General features: G+C 34.2%; 1 protein-coding gene across 1 annotated transcript in view; it reads left to right on the top strand.

Annotated features, from left to right (window-relative positions):
* Positions 1-18,113, top strand: part of LOC124420829 (uncharacterized protein DDB_G0292186-like) — a 92,122-nt gene that overhangs the window by 18,132 nt on the left and 55,877 nt on the right. The window lies entirely within an intron of this gene.

Below are 18,113 nucleotides of genomic sequence, written 5' to 3'. Positions count from 1 at the left end.
CATTTTTATGTAATACTAGCTTATAACCCGCTACCTTGTAAGCGAGCCGTTTTATAGGCATTGTAAAATTGTGGTAACCTCTCTATTTTTTAATGTTATACTACCGATATTTTAGAAAATTCAAAGAGTACCTTTTAAAGAACGTACCATAAAGTACCATAAAGTACCATAAAGTACCATAAAGTACCCTTCTATAGGGTCTCACTTAATCCGGGACATACATGCTTATTTTCATGTTTCTGGGTCTAATATTATAAAAATTTTTGAAGAAAAAGTTTCCTTTTATGGGTTTTAACTTTTTCCGGGTCATACATACTTAATTACATGTTTCTAGGTTCAGTATAATAGAAATTTCAAGAAGTACCTTTTAAAGAACAATAAAGTACCAAAAATTCCCCATTTATAGGTTCACATTTAATCCGGACTCTACATACTTAATTTCATTCTTCTAGGTTCAATATTGTAGAAATTTCAAAAACTACTTTTTGATGAACGAAAAAGTACCAAAAAGTCTCCTATTATTGGTTCTTACATGCTTAATTTTATGTTCTGTATTATAAAAATTTCAAAAAGTACCTTTTTAAGATCGATAAAGTACCAAAATATCCGCTTTTATAGGTTCTTATGTAATTCGGACTCCACACACTTAATTTTATGCTTCTAGGTTCAATATTATAGAAATTTCAAAACGTACCTTTTGAAGAACGAACAGTACCAAAATGTTCTCCATTTGAGGTTCTCAATTAAACCGGGCCATACATGTTTAATTTCATGTTTCTGTATATAATATTATAGAAATTTAAAAAAGTACCTTTTGAAGAACAGAAAAATACCAAAAAGGTCCCTTTCATGGGTTCTCACTTAATCCGGGCCATACACTTTTAATTTCATGTTTCTAGGTTTAATATATCAAAAAATACATTTTGAAGAACAATAAAGTACCAAAAAGTCCCCTGTTATGGGTTATCACTTAATCCGGGCCATTCATGCTTAATTTCATGTTTCTAGGTTTAGTATTATAGAAATTTCATAAAATACCTTTTGAAGAACGCAAAAATACCAAAAAGTCCCCTATTATGAGTTCTAACTTAATCCGAGCCATATACGTTTAATTTCATGTTTCTAGGTTTAGTATTATAGAAATTTCAAAAAATACATTTTGATGAACGATTAAGTACCAAAAATTACCCTTTTATGGGTTCTCACGTAATCCGGGCTCTACATACTTAATTTCATGCTTCTAGGTTCAATATTATAGAAATTTCAAAACGTATTTTTTGAAGAACGAAAAGTACCAAAATGATCTCTACTTGAGGTTCTCACTTAATCCGGGCCATACATGTTTAATTTCATGTTTCTATGTTTAATATTATAGAAATTTAAAAAAGTACCTTTTGAAGAACAGAAAAGTACCAAAAAGTCCTCTTAATGGGTTCTCACTTAATCCGGGCCATACACATTTAATTTCATGTTTCTAGATTTAATATATCAAAAAGTATCTTTTGAAGAACAATAAAGTACCGAAAAGTCCCCAGTTATGGGTTATCACTTAATCCGGGCCATTCACGCTTAATTTTATGTTTCTAGGTTCAATATTATAGAAATTTCAAAAAGTATCTTTTGAAGAACGATAAATTATCAAAAACACCCCTTTTATGGGATCCCACTTAATCCGGGCCATATGTGCTTAATTTCATGTTTCTAGGTTCAATATTATAGAAATTGCAAAAAGTCCAAAATATGTATTGGACTTAGTGGATCTATTGGGTGTGATACCAATCTCCTGAAGCTCTTTAGCTTGAACCGTTTAGGCTGTGGGATGCTGAATCAGTCAGTCAGTAACGTTAGAATTTTATATATATAAATTGTGCAAAATTAGCCTTTTCATTATATTGTTGTGTATTTTAAATGGAACCTTTTGTAAATTTATAAGTCCACATATTTCTAAATAAAAATTAAGAGTTTCGTGCAATTTGGACGCCATTAACCCATAAATTTTAAAGGTCAAATGTCGAATTTTGTAATATTTGAAATTTTTGATGGAAAATAGTCGAAATGGTTTCTATTTTTAGGTAGATTTATAAATATATATATATATATATATAATATATATATATATATAATATATATATATATATATATATAAATATATATATATTAGTATATATATATATATATATTATATATTATATAGTTATATATATATATATATATATATTTTTTTTTTTTTTTTGATCAAGTTACCTTTGAAACTCGGGGGAGTTTTCCCGTTTTTCCTACCGAGCGCGTCCCCGGGTGGCGGATAGGGGGTGGTGATGGACCATCTGTCCTCCCCCAGTTTTAGTTTGACTCAAGCTGAGGGAAGGCAGATTGTCCACCACTTGGGAATATTATATTCCCCGCGGACCAAAAAACTGGAAAAAAAAACAACATGGAAAAGAAAAATAAAAAGATAAAAGTTACGGTGCAGGGCCTAAATAACCCAGTACCGGCGGCAAGTGTTGATCTACTCGCGAGTCACGTGTCGTCGTCATCCTGCAATCGTGAGCAAAATACTACTACGGAGGTGGGTACCTTGGCCTCCGTGGCGGACAATGCGTCAAGTGTACAGCATGCCACTGGCAAAAACATAGGAGTGAAAGAGAATGATGTACTCGCGGAGAGAGCTCTAAGCTACCTCAGCCTTTCAATATAGGTGAGAGTTCCGACTCTGAATCCTCAGATGATAATAACAACACCATTATAGCAAATCCCAAAAGGATGAAGTAGAGCAAATGGTGAAACAGGTGAGTGATAGCATAGCTAAACTACCTATTACTAAGAAAAGACTATCTGGAGCACAGAGGAGGAAGTTGAAAAAGATGCTTCAGGAAATCATAGTTAGTCAATCCAACGACACTCCAAAAGAAAAATTGGACTCTCTTACAAGATCTGAGGCAAAGAGGATCAGGTCTCCCGAGGAGTTGACAAATGAGAATAAACCGAAGAAGAAAAAGAGCTCCCCGTCTTCTTATATACAGTCGAAGCCAAGCCATACTTCACTCAAAGGAACCTCAAGTCAGAATCCTGCGAGTAAGGGTGACAACGCCAAGATAGATATTCCGAAGGCGACCACGTCGGCGAAATCAATCTCGAAGGCACGAGTATCTCAAAAGAAGGCCGAAAAGAGAGGAAAGAGAGGCTAGACAGTGGAAAGGAAAAGAGCCGCCATCTTACGCCAAAGTTGCCAGAAGAAGACACCGGGACGATCTCTGCTATGCAGTTTACGATGCCGGTAACCCGACAGGCAAAATTCCAATAGACCAACAGAGTAAGGTAGAAGATCTGGTGAACAATAAGATAGTGGACCACGCAATCGCTTCAAAGGGCAGACAACCAATAGAGAGCGTGAGCTGCGAGTTCAGCATGGGCGCGATGTTGATGAGATTGGCATCTCACCAATGTGTTAGCACCCTAAAGAACTTGGTGGAAAGTATCCCTCCTCCCTGGGACGGCGCTAAGCTGGGACTGGTAAAGAAGAGCGAGCTTCCGGTGCTCTTAAAGTCCACTGTATACATAAAAGGATGGGGCAGTAAACTGACAAGTGAACGTATACTGGAAATCTTGGTGGTCAAAATGCTGAGCTGGCCGTGGAAAAATGGGAAGTCTTTTACAGGAAAGAAGAACCTGAGGGAACTTTATTTGTAATAGGTATCGACCAGAAATCTATGGCTAGTCTTGCCAAGAATAAAGGTAGGGCTTACTTCGCCTCTAAAGCTGTCATATTCAAAATTGGGAAGGTGCCGATTGGAAGGGCTGTTACAACAAGCCTCGAAAAGAACACTAAAAAACCTAAGAACACAGCATCAGTAGCAACTACTGATAACGTGAGAAGTCAAATCCTAAAAGCGAGGAAGTTACCACTAACTCGCCAAAAGAAGGTACAGCTGCCATTTCCAAAATCGGAGAGGCGCCGATTGAAAGGGCTGTTAAAACCGCTCCCGATAAGGACACTAAAACACCTAAGACAGTAACCAAAGCATCATTAGCAAGTACTGGCAATGTGGAGGAGTCAAATCCTAAAGGCGAGGAGGAAATCACTCACTCGCCAGAAGACAGAACAGCAGAGCTCTCCAAAATTGGGAAAGTGTCGATTAAAAAGACTGCTCTTCCTATGCCTGATAGGGACACCGCAGTGCCATCAATAGCCACTTCAGGTTACCCGGAGGAGCCAAATCCAACGGGCGAGGAGGTGATCACTAACTCGCTGGAAGACAGTTTAAGTGGATGACAATGATTGAAGTTATCCAAATAAACCTCCATCGGAGCGAGACGGCTACAAACGCTCTGATGGCTAAAATTAACACAGGTAAGATACATATAGCTTTAATCCAGGAGCCTTGGACGATTCGCAACAAGGTTTCTGGATTAAATCACATAAATTTCCAACTTTTCTACGCTGATACAGGGTCTCGCCCGAGAACATGTATCTTATGCCACAAGAACTTATGTTTTCTTCTCTCAACAGGATTATCTACATCGGGTGCAACGGTGCTGAAGCAAGGTCGTGGCAACATATACCTTGCATCTGTTTACCTGCCTTTCGATTCTCCGGCACTACCACCAACGTCGGAGCTGATGAAACTGGTCGAAGAGGCACAAAGGAAAAATAAGAAAATTGTAATAGGTTGTGATGCCAACTCCCACCATGTAGCTTGGGGTAGTACAAACAATCGCAGAGGACAAGCCCTCATGGATTTCCTTAATACTAAAGACTTGATAACATCGAACTTAGGTAATAAAGCTACCTTCGTCAATAGAATCAGAGAAGAAGTATTAGATATAACTATATGTTCAGAAGAGCTTATAAACGAAATTCAGGATTGGAGGGTTTCCGACGAGCACTCCTTTTCTGACCATCGGTACATAAGATTCAAAATACTACGGCCGCCACCAAAGCCGATAAATTTTCGGAATAAGTCTAAAACTAATTGGACAATGTTCGGTTCCTTACTAAAGAACCGTTTATGTCAGGACACTGTTCAATGTCGAAATAAAGAGGACATAGACGCCAAAGTAGAAATGCTCACAAGTGCCTTGGTTGAATCGTTCGAGGACAGCTGCCCTCTGCGAGAGCGGAGATCTGCCCAGGAGAAACCCTGGGTAACCGGGGAGATCCGGAACCTTGGAAAGACTCTTCGCAAACTATTTAACCGGGCACGGCGTAAAAAGATCGCAGTATACTGGGATGAGTATCGTAGTAAACTTGGTGAATATAAAAAAGTTGTTCGTAAAGCCAAACGAGACTCCTGGAAACTTTTCTGTGAACAGGTAGACAGCGTAAATGACGTATCGAAGATAAAAAAATTCCTAAACAAAACTCATGTCCAACCGGAATCTATGGTCGATGACACGGGCAAGAGGCTGGAGGATATGGAGGAGACAATGAAACTCCTAATAGACTCTCATTTCCCACCAGGTATATCGAATAACATAGACGAACCGATATTGGAGGAAGAGGAGGCAAACACGAAAATTGTAATTACACCTGATATGGTTAAAGGGGCAATCAAGAGCTTCGCTCCCTATAAAGCTGCAGGGCCGGATGGCATTTTCCCGGCACTCTTACAGATGGAGGCGGAACTGGTCTCCGTACATCTGTCTCTGATATTCACTGCATGCTTGCAATTCACATATACCCCCATTAAATGGCAGGATGCAAGGGTAATATTTATACCTAAACCAGGGAAACCTAGCTATGCGACACCTAAGTCTTATCGACCGATAAGTCTTACGTCCTTCCTACTTAAAACCTTGGAACGGATTGTCGATAGTATGGTTAAAAGCAGTATACCCGACAAAGACCTAAAATTTAAGCAGCATGCTTATGTAAAGGGACGATCGGTGGAAACCGCTTTAAACGAAGTTGTCCACTACATAGGTGCATCCTTTGATAGCAAACTATATACACTGGCGGTATGCATTGACATCGAAGGCGCCTTCAATAACGTGCACACTGATACTCTTATCCAATCCATAGACCAGTTTTATGTTGACCGGGTGCTCCGTAACTGGATCAACCACATGCTAAGGAACAGATGGATAAGTTGCGAGATGTACGATATAACTATCAGGAAAAGGGTATTTCGCGGTATACCACAGGGTGGCATTTTATCACCTTTACTCTGGGTTACCACGATTAATAGCCTTCTAAGGACCCTAACTGAGAAAGGACTTAGACCTGTCTGCTATGCAGACGATGTCGTAATACTTTTAAAGGGAAAGGATCCAAATTACTTGTGTAGAAGAGCTGAGGAGGCTCTGAATACGGCCTTGGGCTGGGCTCAACCGAGAGGCCTCAATGTTAACCCGGCAAAAACGGAAATCTGTCTTTTCACAAGAAAGACAAAAATTTCTACATATACTGAACCTTGCTTCCTGGATAAGAAGATACCGGTGACAGATAAAGTTAAGTACTTAGGTGTAATCCTCGACAGGAAATTAAAATGGAAATACCACATAGAGGATAGAATCAACAAGGCACATCGGTGCTGGGCGATATGTAGGAAAGCTATAGGCATGAAATGGGGTCTTAGTCCTACTATGATAAACTGGCTTTATAAAAGTGTAATTAGACCAATTCTAGCTTATGCTTCAATAATCTGGTGGACTGCTTTAGACAAAAAGTGCAATATCAAACTTCTACAGGGAGTTCAGCGTACATGCTGCTTGGGTATAAGTGGTGCCATGTGTACTACTTCAACCAAGGCTCTGGAAACGTTGCTAGATATTCCACCCATTGAAACATATTTAAGATATGAGGCGGCGCTTACAGCCGAACGGCTCTATACTTTAGGCGAACTGGCCAAAAGCGGTTATAGGACACGTCATCAATGTATACTGGACACATTGGAAGGTTATACACAATCATCGGACATGCCAGATCGTATACCAGACACAGAATATGTCGGAAACTTTGAAACGCTGATCCCAGATAGAATGTCTTGGTCAAGCGGAACATTGGAGCAAGTACCAGTAGGAGTCCGTTGTTACACGGATGGCTCTAAATTGGAGGACAAAGTGGGGCTGGGGTTCTATATTGAAGACCCAGAAACGGAAATATACCACCGCTTACCAAATCATAACACAAGCTTCCAGGCAGAAGTACGAGCAATAACGGAATGCGTAAATTGGATTAGAATAAACATGGCGCCCACAGCGCTTAATATATTTACCGACAGCCAGAAGGCAATTAGGGCGATATCAGGTGATAGAACCAAATCTAAGACAGTAATGGATTGTAAGAAAACTTTAACTGAATACTCTTCCAGAGGTAAGGTTCACATTATATGGGTACCAGCCCACTCGGGAGTAGTCGGTAACGAAAGGGAGAATGTAGTAGCTTTAAAAGGAAGGGAGCTCGAGGCAGTTAACCTGACAAACGCAAAACCATTCGACGCAACAAAAACTGATCTAAAAGTATGGGTGAGAGAAACCCATAAGGCCTCTTGGAATAATGAAACAGTGGGTAGAACCACGAAGATTCTATGGGGTGACCCTGATGAGAGCAAGACGAGAAATCTCCTCAAAATGAGCAAGTCTGAGGTTAGTATGATGGTACGTATTCTGAGTGGACACATAGGATTACGTGCACATCTATACAAAATTGGACGTGCGGATTCAGACGAATGTAGAGCATGTGGAGAGGACAGTGAAACTCTGGAGCACTTTCTTTGCCACTGTCAGGCATTCGTCGAAGTTAGATCCAAGTATTTTGGAAGTGATGTTATTCCGGAAATAACATTCCTAACTAACACTGATTGGAAGATTCTTAGGAATTACGTTCAGGAAACTGAGTTCCTGAACACTGAAAAATAATTCAGTCAGTTCCGTTTTTTTTTTTTTTTTTTTTTTCATGATAATGAGCGCACAACAGGCCCGATAGTGGCCTAGGTGTATTTCTTCGGATTTGATGTAGTATACATCCTCCTATCAACCTAACCTAACCTACCTTTGAAAAACATGTCAGTTATTATGTGTAATGTCAATTATATTAATTTTTTTGTTAATCTGATTAAAATGAGTGACCAGAAAAAAGTGCGTACTGAAATTATTAAATATTTTCAACTAAACCCAACTTGGTCTTACAAAAAGTTGGCCAAGCATACAAAGGTCTGCCGTCAAACTGTTTCCAATGTTATTAAACAGTACCGGGAGAACTTGTCAGTTGATAGAAAACCAGGTTCAGGTAGAAGGAATGGTCCACATGATGTTTCTAAAGCCAAAAAAATAGAGCGCACTTTCAAAAGAGCTCCCAACACATCCGGTAGGTAAGCAGCTCGGTTAGCTCAGTGCTCAGACTATTTGGTACGAAAAGTTAAAGCTAATGCAGGTTTAAAAACATACAAGGCTCAAAAAGTTCCTGACAGGAACGCTGCTAAAAATTTAGAGGCCAAAAACAGAGCACGGAAATTGAAGTCAAGTTTTATAAAAAAATATTCTTGCTGCATAATGAAACGTATGTTCTAGCAGATTTTTCGCAACTTCCAGGTCAAAAGTTTTATGTTGCTGATGCTCGAGGGAATGTTGAAGAAAAGTTTAGGACCCAAAATCAGACAAAATTTCCCAGAAAGTTCTTGGTATGGCAAGCAATATGCAGTTGCGGCAAAAGAAGCCAATCATTTGTTACAACGGGCTCTATAAATACCGAAATTTACATCAAGGAATGTTTACAAAAAAGGCTGCTTCCATTCATAAGACTTCATAATGTGTCCACTTATTTTTGGCCTGACTTGGCCGGAGCTAAGGCCAGTGGAGATATATATGTATATATATATATATTATAATATATATATTATATATATATAATATATATATATATATATATATTATATTATATATATATATATATATATATATATATTATATATATATATATATATATATATATAATATATATATATATATACTAAGCCTAACATTGGAAAACAAAAAAGCTGGTTGTAAATCAAGTGTCACGTGGTTATAGCATCCAAGCACTCAAATTTTGTAAGCAAATTACAGAATACTAATTCTTTACGTGGCCACGAGGCCCGCCACATGTGACTAATTAAATTCACCTAAACAGTTACCTCATAAAAATTGATATACATTGAATTCCATTTTTTTCTACGAAGACCACCACATGTGACTAGAACTTAAAGAAGTCCATTTTTTATTGCCCCGTATATTTGGATAGAAGTAGTATTGACCGCAAGTTACAGTCCCCACGAGCTCCATCAAAAGTGACTAAAACGGGTGACGAAAGTCACCCGAATACTAACCACTTGGCCGTGAAGGTCTTCAAACCAGGTTACCAAGTTACATCAAATCCTATATATAAATATACCTTAATTATTCATTGAAAGTATATTAAAATATAATCCAATACAAATTCGCTAAATATTAAAATCTAACAATTATGTTATAAATTAATTCTAAAATAGTCTAAATTTTGTATTAAATCTTTTCAAATTTAAACTAAATTGTATTAATTAATTAAAAACCGTATGTAATGTTATTTAAAAAAAATTATTTATATTGTATGTAATGTAATTTATATTGTTTATAATCTTTAAATAGTTCAGAATTGTTTAAAATCTTGAATTATATTTACTCAATTATATCATGAATTAAATAACGATCTTACGTCAGCATATTTCCAAATTACATTACTACTTAATGCAATTATACTTATTTAATTTTATAACTAAAATTTCTCTAAGTATATATCTAAATATCTTATTAATAGTAACAAAAAAAGTCATTATTTAGAGATTTACATCGTTTGAACTAAATAACAACAACACCAATTACTACAGATTTGCTGGGCCCATCAATGAAACACTTGTAATGTGTCATCAAACATACTTAATGTAAATATTCTCAGTGAGTAGTCATGAATTGATATTATTATTGTTGTTACTATTTCTTTATTATTATTTTTAACTCTTGTCCATACGTCAGTCCGTTTGCCAAATTGTTTCTCATTAACATGTAAATTTTCTTTATAAGTTCCAATTTTCAATACTAAGTTTTTATTTTGTTTAGTATTTCTTGATTTATTTGCTCTCAGAGTAATTATCATTGTTTCTTTATGCATTATATACGTATTCATTTATATTTTTTTATTTTTGGTCGATGCATTTTTTACGTATTATTATTTTTGTCAATTTCTTTTACAATAGAATTCATTGATTATTTATTTTGTTGAAATGAATCTGTATATTCTTTTGATTGTAAGAGAAGGATAGCCTAAACAAAAGGATACAATTATGTATGTAATGTTATGTGTGTATATTTTAGGGACATATTTATAAAGTTTTCGGGTAACAATTCTGTTATAGGTGTTTGCAAGTAATTGCTGGGAGGGAAAAGTGTACCCTACGTGACATACCACCATGTCATGGTTCGATTTGTTATGTTTGGTTTCTTTTGGATATAATATAAATTATTTATGATTTTATTTCAGTACTTTTGCATACACTGGTTATGTTATTTTAATTGGCATGCAGTGTATGTTATATGAATACGCGCGAAGCAAATGAGTTAGGAGTCTAAAATATATCATACGAGCTAGCCAAACAAACTTCCATGCTCTCATCTAACTTATTGCTTTCGAATATGAATTTTTCGAATAATGATTTAAACTGTAACAATTTTTATTGTTGCAGTTTCTCTTGTTGTACTCAGCATGGACTTTTTTGATGGAAAATCTTCGAATTAAATCTTTAACAGTGTCACTGAGAATGCAGTTAAATATTTTAATTCTTGACATATTCTTAGTGACTGGATTTGGTCCAATGAAGAGGTTCTCCTGAATAATATTAATTGCTGGTCGTCGATTTATTTTTGGCATCTCCTTGTATCATTTTACGGAGCCTTTAGTCTCGTAGTACGACTCATTTATATAACTCGACATCAATTCATCAATATTCGATTTATTATCACTCTCTTCGTTAACTTTAACTTCGCAAGGTTTTTTTCACATCAGAGTACTCAGGTTCTCTGTAAGGCACAAAATCTTCATCACCATCTTCTTCTTTGTGATATAGCCTATGGCAATATACGTTACAACATTTGATTTTACTTTTGAAATAAAAAAATATCGTAATAGACATACCTTGAAATAGCTGCAGTAGAAAGATATTGCAAATTTCTTTCATCATTTATATTGAAAAACCACTTGCTGACGTTTTTGTATTCAATTTTAATTGTAAATTAAAACGAAAATCTGCCATCGAATTATACACAGGGATGGCAAAATACGTACGATCGTACTTTTTTGATACTATTTGATGATGAAAAGTACCGTGATACTCCCGAATTCCGTGATTCAAATTTAAAATATGTGTGTTCCAGTACTAGCCAGTTTTGCAGTTTTAAGTCAGAAGTAATAAGAAAAACAACAAAATGCATTGAAATTTTAGTACGTGAACGACTTATTGTAAAAATTTGCAACCCAAACGTGTACGGGAACAGACATAATATTAATAAAGTTTTGCACATGTTTACATTATTCTCAAATATGAAGTAGTCGAGACATATTGATTTGTGAGCAATTGTCAAAGTTTTTTAATTCCTTTGAAATTGAACTCATTTGTTAATAACTTTGGTAAGAATAAAATGTTTAAAATTTTTTTACAGGATTATATACACAAGACTTCCAGCTTAAGATTTGCAAAATTGTAAAACACTAGGTCTTCATTTCTAAACGATATCGGTTTTGGAAATTTTCAAAATTAAAAAAAAGTGTGTCACTAACTAACTCTTTCACCTTTTTTGTCATTAGCATTAAACATTTGGACAGTATTTGTTATTTTTAGTTTTAGTTAGTATAAACACTTAGAAGATAAATTCTTAACAACCTTATCCGTGTGACATGACTTAACATATTAGTAATATAGCTTATTGATCGGTTCATCCGTTTAGGCGTTTTATAAATTTGTTTGCATGTTTTTGTTGCTTTTGCATGTAGACTGACTTAAATAAGTTTTCGTACAATATGTTGTTAAAAACATAATATGTAATATTTTCTAAAATATTTGTCCGATTTGCAAAAATAACATACAAAAATATATTTGTAACATACAAAAATATATGTCCTATACCCAACTTAAAAAATATATAGCTTAATCGACTCAGAAATTGATTATAAGCCGACTGGTATTCTTTAAGGTGGGTGTAGGACGAATATTTTTGTATGTTACAAACATCAGCACAAACCCAATATACCCTCCCCACTAAAGGGGTGGAGGTATAAAAAGTCTCCGTACATTATAGTGCTTAAAACTTAAACGTGTCCCAAATTAGGTAAGCATCGTTTTAATAGCTAATTCAAAGAAACTCGCTTGGAGTAAGATCTCAAAATCTATCCTTCACAGATTGCGATAGATTTCACAGATAAGATGATTTCTGTGTGAAAATTCTGCCATGTACATTGATCAATTTTTTTTCAAAATATAGGGAATGTGTTCTATGAGATTAAGATCTGGACACTGAGAAGGGTAAAAAGTACTTCGTTTACGATGTCACGTAACCATTCACTTTATGTTCTCAATGAGCGGTTAGAGTTATTATCAAAAACGAACTGAAAATCGTCTCGTATGACTAATTTTACTGCATTGGCTTCTATCATTTAAATTCGCGTGATTTGTTAAACCGCTGTTTTCATTATTTGTGTGGTGTTGGTGCTTTTTCCACAATATATTTAGTAGACGATTTTGTGTTTTTGTAGTGTACTACCGTATTTTACATTTCCCCATGCTGATATACCGTGCCTTATATATGATTATGCTAGTGAAAAGTAGGCTTTGATGCAGTACGCTATATGTGGCGCAATTACATAGGTGATATAGCATATACGATGATTTTCGGAGCTTTTTTTTGAAGATTTTCAATATGTATTTTCCATTAAAATTTATCGTCAACATACACTCCTAGATATTTATAAGAATTAACTGTTTCTATAACGGTTGAACAGGTATCAGTTCTATTATTGGTGTTATTATTGGCTTTTTGGTGTAAACATTCACGATTGTGATATATTATTTCTATGTTTGGGCTGGTCAAATGAGGCGGTTTTATGTGCATTATTTTAGTTTTATTGGCGTTGATGATAAGGCCATTATCGTGGCACCATTTTGTTGCAATATCTAGTTGTTTTTGCATTGTTTCCGTTGCGTTTTTTATATTTTTGTCAGCCACTATTATTACTGTATCATCAGCATATGCAAACGTTGTACCTTTTAGACATTTCATCATATCGTTAGCATAAAAAATATATAGTATTGGTCCTAGTTTGGACCCTTGTGGGACACCACAGTCATAAAATATGTTGTTGCTGAGCTTATTATTTACTTTTACACTGTAAGATCTGCATTGTAGATAATCTTTAAACCATTTTAGGGTATTTCCACGCAGTGTTGCCAACATTGGTCAAGCAAAACGCGCGCAAAAAAATTAAAAAGGGGTAAAAAAGCGTAATTTTCTAACTGAAAATGGGTAAAAAAGCACTAACGTTTTTTCAGTCAAATATTGTTTATTTTAATAAAAATTGCACATACTAAAGTCTTTCACCGGTGTGAGTTAGATTTTTAGTAACGTAAGAACTAAAACTAATGTTTGACGAATATTAGATAAATAAGATGAGAATTTTAAAAATAGTAAAATGTCATTAAACATTCAAACTGACAGGCACACTACCAACTGGCCAACCGATCTACTCACACCCAAATTGTAAAATTTTACAAAACTTATGAAATATATTTTTTTTTTTTTTGCAAAATCTATATATATTATTTTTAAGTTTTTTGAGTTCTGGAAAAATTGTTAATTTCACTGATAGTGATTAACATAACTTATTTTAAACTATTTTGAAAATTTTGTTTTTGAAGAATATTTGCTTTTGTACATTTTGTACATAGATTTTGTTTTGTTGGTCAGTTATAGACCAATCGTCATAAAATTCGGCATAAAGAATTATAATAAAAAATAATGAAGTAATCATGGAGGCTTTATATATGAGGGATAGATTCAATTGTGTAAAAAAATTATATAAAACTTATTTTTTGTCAATTTTCATCGCTGTACTCATATTTTTAAGGGGACCTTAATAGGGGGTAGGGTACGTTACCGATAAATCCGAATTAAATTCGGTAGGAAGATTACATTTGTATAAAAGTAGTTTATTTCGAATTTCTCCGCTAAACACGTATTTTTAAGTCAGTAATGAGCGTTAAAATCAATTTTTGAAGGCGACCATATGTGGGGTAGGGTCAATTATGGACCGATTGCCGTAAAATTTGCTAGAGAGATTTTGGCTTATATAAAACATATTTATGTCGAATATTTTTAAGTCGGTAATGAGTATTAATGCCATTTGGTAGAGAAATTTTGATGCATATAAAAATTTGTGGAAAAATTTAACTCGTTTGCTCTTTACGTTCTAACCCTATCGTGCTTTCAACAGACAGACGGACGGACATATGAACAGACGGTTGGACATGGTTAGATCGCCTTAGAATTTAATAAGGACCCAAAATATATACGACCAATGTGTTACAAACGGAGTGACAAAATCAATATACCCCACTCATCTTGGGTATATGTTGGGTATAAAAAGCACTAAATGCACTGTCATAAAATTAGAAAGCACCACTTTAGTGCCTTTTTGAAGAAAGGCACCATGAGCAAAATTTTCCGCGTTTGGCACACCAAAAAGCACCGCAAATAGTGCTAAAGGCACTAAGTTGGCAACACTGTTTCCACGTATTCCATTTTTTTCGAGAATCTGGATGAGTTTCGTATGTGAGAGAGTGTCAAACGCTTTACTAAAGTCTATAAATAAGACTAAAACATGTATATGAGTGCAGACTAGCAATTGGTTAATGTTTTTGCCTTTTTGAAATCCAAATTGATGTCTGTCGATGATTTTAAATTTTTCTTAGAAGTTTTTAAGTCTTCTGACAATAATTTCTTCTAAGATTTTTTCTATTACCGGTAGGATAGCTTTTGGTCGATAGTTATTATAATCTGTTTTATTTCCTGCTTTATAAATTGGTCTTACTATAGAAACTTTGAGTATGTTAGGCACAATTCCTTATTCAAGACTAGCATTATTAATCCAGTAATTATTGGTGTTAAGCAATTAGCGTTCGTTTTAAGATCCCTTGCCCGAATATCATCGGCACCTGCAACTTTCCTTGTATTTAGAGTTTTTAGTATGTTATACACTTCCTCTTCGTTGGTATATTCCACATTAATCGAGTTTTGCATCGAAGTTTCAATGTTATCAATCGTTTTTTATATCGCAGTTATGTATTATTTTTCTAAAATTTTCATTGAAATTTAGCGCAAAGTTATTTACAATATCGTTCACATTTTGTTTTTTAAAGTTTTTTGTTATAAAACTATCAATATTACTAATATTTTTGCCAATTATTTCGTTTATGAGCTTCCATGTTGCTCGAATATCATTCCTGATTTCAATAAATTTTTGTTTATAATAATTATTTTTTTCAAACATTATCTTTTTATTTACAGAGTTTCTAAATATTTTATATTCATCTTCATACGTTTTATTTTTACGATTATTTCGCCATTTTTTAAAAAGTTTATCGCGTATATCACAGTATTTAACTATCTTCTCAGTAATCCAAGGATTTAATGATCTTTTATTGTTTATTTCTTGCTTTTTTGTTGATTTTTTATAAATATTACAGAATTTTTCATTTAATATATCACATAAATCATTTACATTTGTTTCATGTAGGATTAATGCATTCCAGTTTGTTCCTTGAGTTTGTTTATTTATCTTAAAGTTACTAAACTGTGGCCCCTGATCGGCTATAGTTTGGTCACCTCGTTTGTTTATCTCTTCTTCATCCACACAACAAAACAATGAGTAATGGTCAGATATACTTGTTGTTATTATGAAAGCATGTGCTGCTGTTGTTGTTTTATTGGTTCTTAAAAAGAGATGATCAATACACGAGTTTGTTTTTCTTTTAATATCTTCACGTGTACTTTCATTAACAATACACTGTAGTCCATTACACATTAGCATATTAAGGTATGTTTTTGTAGTATTATTCTCTTTTAATATGTATATATTTATGTCTCCAACTATCATAATCTCTTGTTTTCTTTTAATATGGTTTATGATTGAGTCCAGTTCGTTGGTAAACATTGGTATATTTTGATGGGGGGACGGTAAATAGACAGTAAAGACATTATTTTGTTATTTATATTGAGATCTAAGTATTTGTATTATTTCGAAAGAGGAGGGTTTTAGTGAGATTTCATTACAGTTCAGGTTTTCTGCTATGTAAACACCTCCACCTTTATTTTCTCTGTTGAGGAATGTGGAGTTAAAACCTTTTATTTGATAAAAAATGTTTTAGTTATCTGTTATATTTGCTTCAACTAGTATTATTATTTTGATTTTAGATATTATGTTGTTTATTGTTGCAAGAAAAGATGTGAAGTTTAGTCTAAGTGAGCGAATGTTCATAAATATTAGTGATGTAGGATAACTTACTAACTTGTTTTCAATTTGATTAAAATTAGTTATTGTTTGTTTTTGATTATTCATGTTTTATTATTGGAAAGAGAGAAATACATGCATATTTAGTTAAATATGTTTACATTGAGTTGTTGATGGATTCAATGTGAGTTGCATTTCTGATGACAAATAGTGGCGAGTTTTCATTTTTGCGTGCACAGATATTGCCATTGTTTACCCAAACATATTTCCCATTGTTTTCCTTTGCCTTCATCTTTGCCATCCAGAGAATACGACGGTTATTGAAGGTTAATTCATCATTTATGTATATGAAATTATGTTTGTTGCCTTAGTTTTCGGTATTTATAAGTTTCGCATCGACTCTGTGCCTATCTATTTTGCTCATGAACTCGGTTTTTTGTTCAATGAAGCGAATTCTACAATAATCTTGTTTTGCTTCCTTAAACGGTAGGTTCTATCAATGTCCCCTTCACATATATCCACATTAACAGACGTAGCAATTGTTTTAACTATCTCATAATCTGACATTTGTTTGTTTTCGATATTCTTTATTTCAATGTTTTTGGTTAGTTGTTGTTGAAGTTTGTTTATTTCTGATTGCATTGCATTGATCTGTTGTTCCTTTTGTTTATCTTTCTCAATTAGTTCATTAATTTGATTCTCCCTTTATCTCTCTCACTAAGATCTTTAATTTGTGTAACAAGTGTTGAAAGAGTGATAGATATCGATGAGAGAGTGGCATCAATTTCATCTTTCATTTCTACCATGGTTGTTTTGACCTCTTTCAAATCTGACTTAAATTCTGAGACATCGGATTTCACTTTGCATAGCATGTTGTTGACAAAGGTCAGTGACATATTCTCTTTAAATTTCTTTGCCTGTTCATTGCCATTGTCCTTTTCATCATCAGCTTGGGCCTTTTTTTATAGCATTGTTGTCATCAAAAACAACAGATTGATAGAGAGTGTTCGGAGACCGGTTACGAGGTTTACAGATGTGACACTTCCACGATGTTTTCTTCTCTCCATACATACTCAGATATGTGCTTTCTGAGAGAGGGCAACACGGAGAAAAGTGATAGTTTTCATTGCAATTGAAACACTTCACATAATTTGTTGTTTGTATTTCTTTTTTGCATTGATTGCATTTGACTGAGAGACTCATTTTTGAAACTTTTTGTTATTTGATGAAAGTGATTTTAATATTTTTAATGTATTTTGTTTTTTTTTTTTAAATATATATGATAAAAAATTGGCTTTTTGCTAATATTTTTACCAAAAAATTAGCACAGTTTTAATTGTTTTTTTATTTTTTTTTAAATTTAATCTGTTATTTTTATTATGAAATGTCCTTTTTTTCAAAGCACTTATGAAAACACAACCGTTCGCGTTTAGAACAGAACTAGAACTTTTGTGCATTTGCAGATACATTTTCACTTCCTGTACAACTCTTTGCAATTACCATGACAATAGTTACCAGATGATTTGGGTGCAAAAACGTAAAATTTAGAGAGAAAAGTCGTCAAAATCGTCAATCAATTTTTGGAAATGGTCATTAAATCGTCAAATGG

Source organism: Lucilia cuprina, chromosome 2 (genome assembly GCF_022045245.1).
Source record: "Lucilia cuprina isolate Lc7/37 chromosome 2, ASM2204524v1, whole genome shotgun sequence".
Taxonomy (NCBI): domain Eukaryota; kingdom Metazoa; phylum Arthropoda; class Insecta; order Diptera; family Calliphoridae; genus Lucilia; species Lucilia cuprina.
This window is presented reverse-complemented; position numbering and strand designations above follow the sequence as displayed.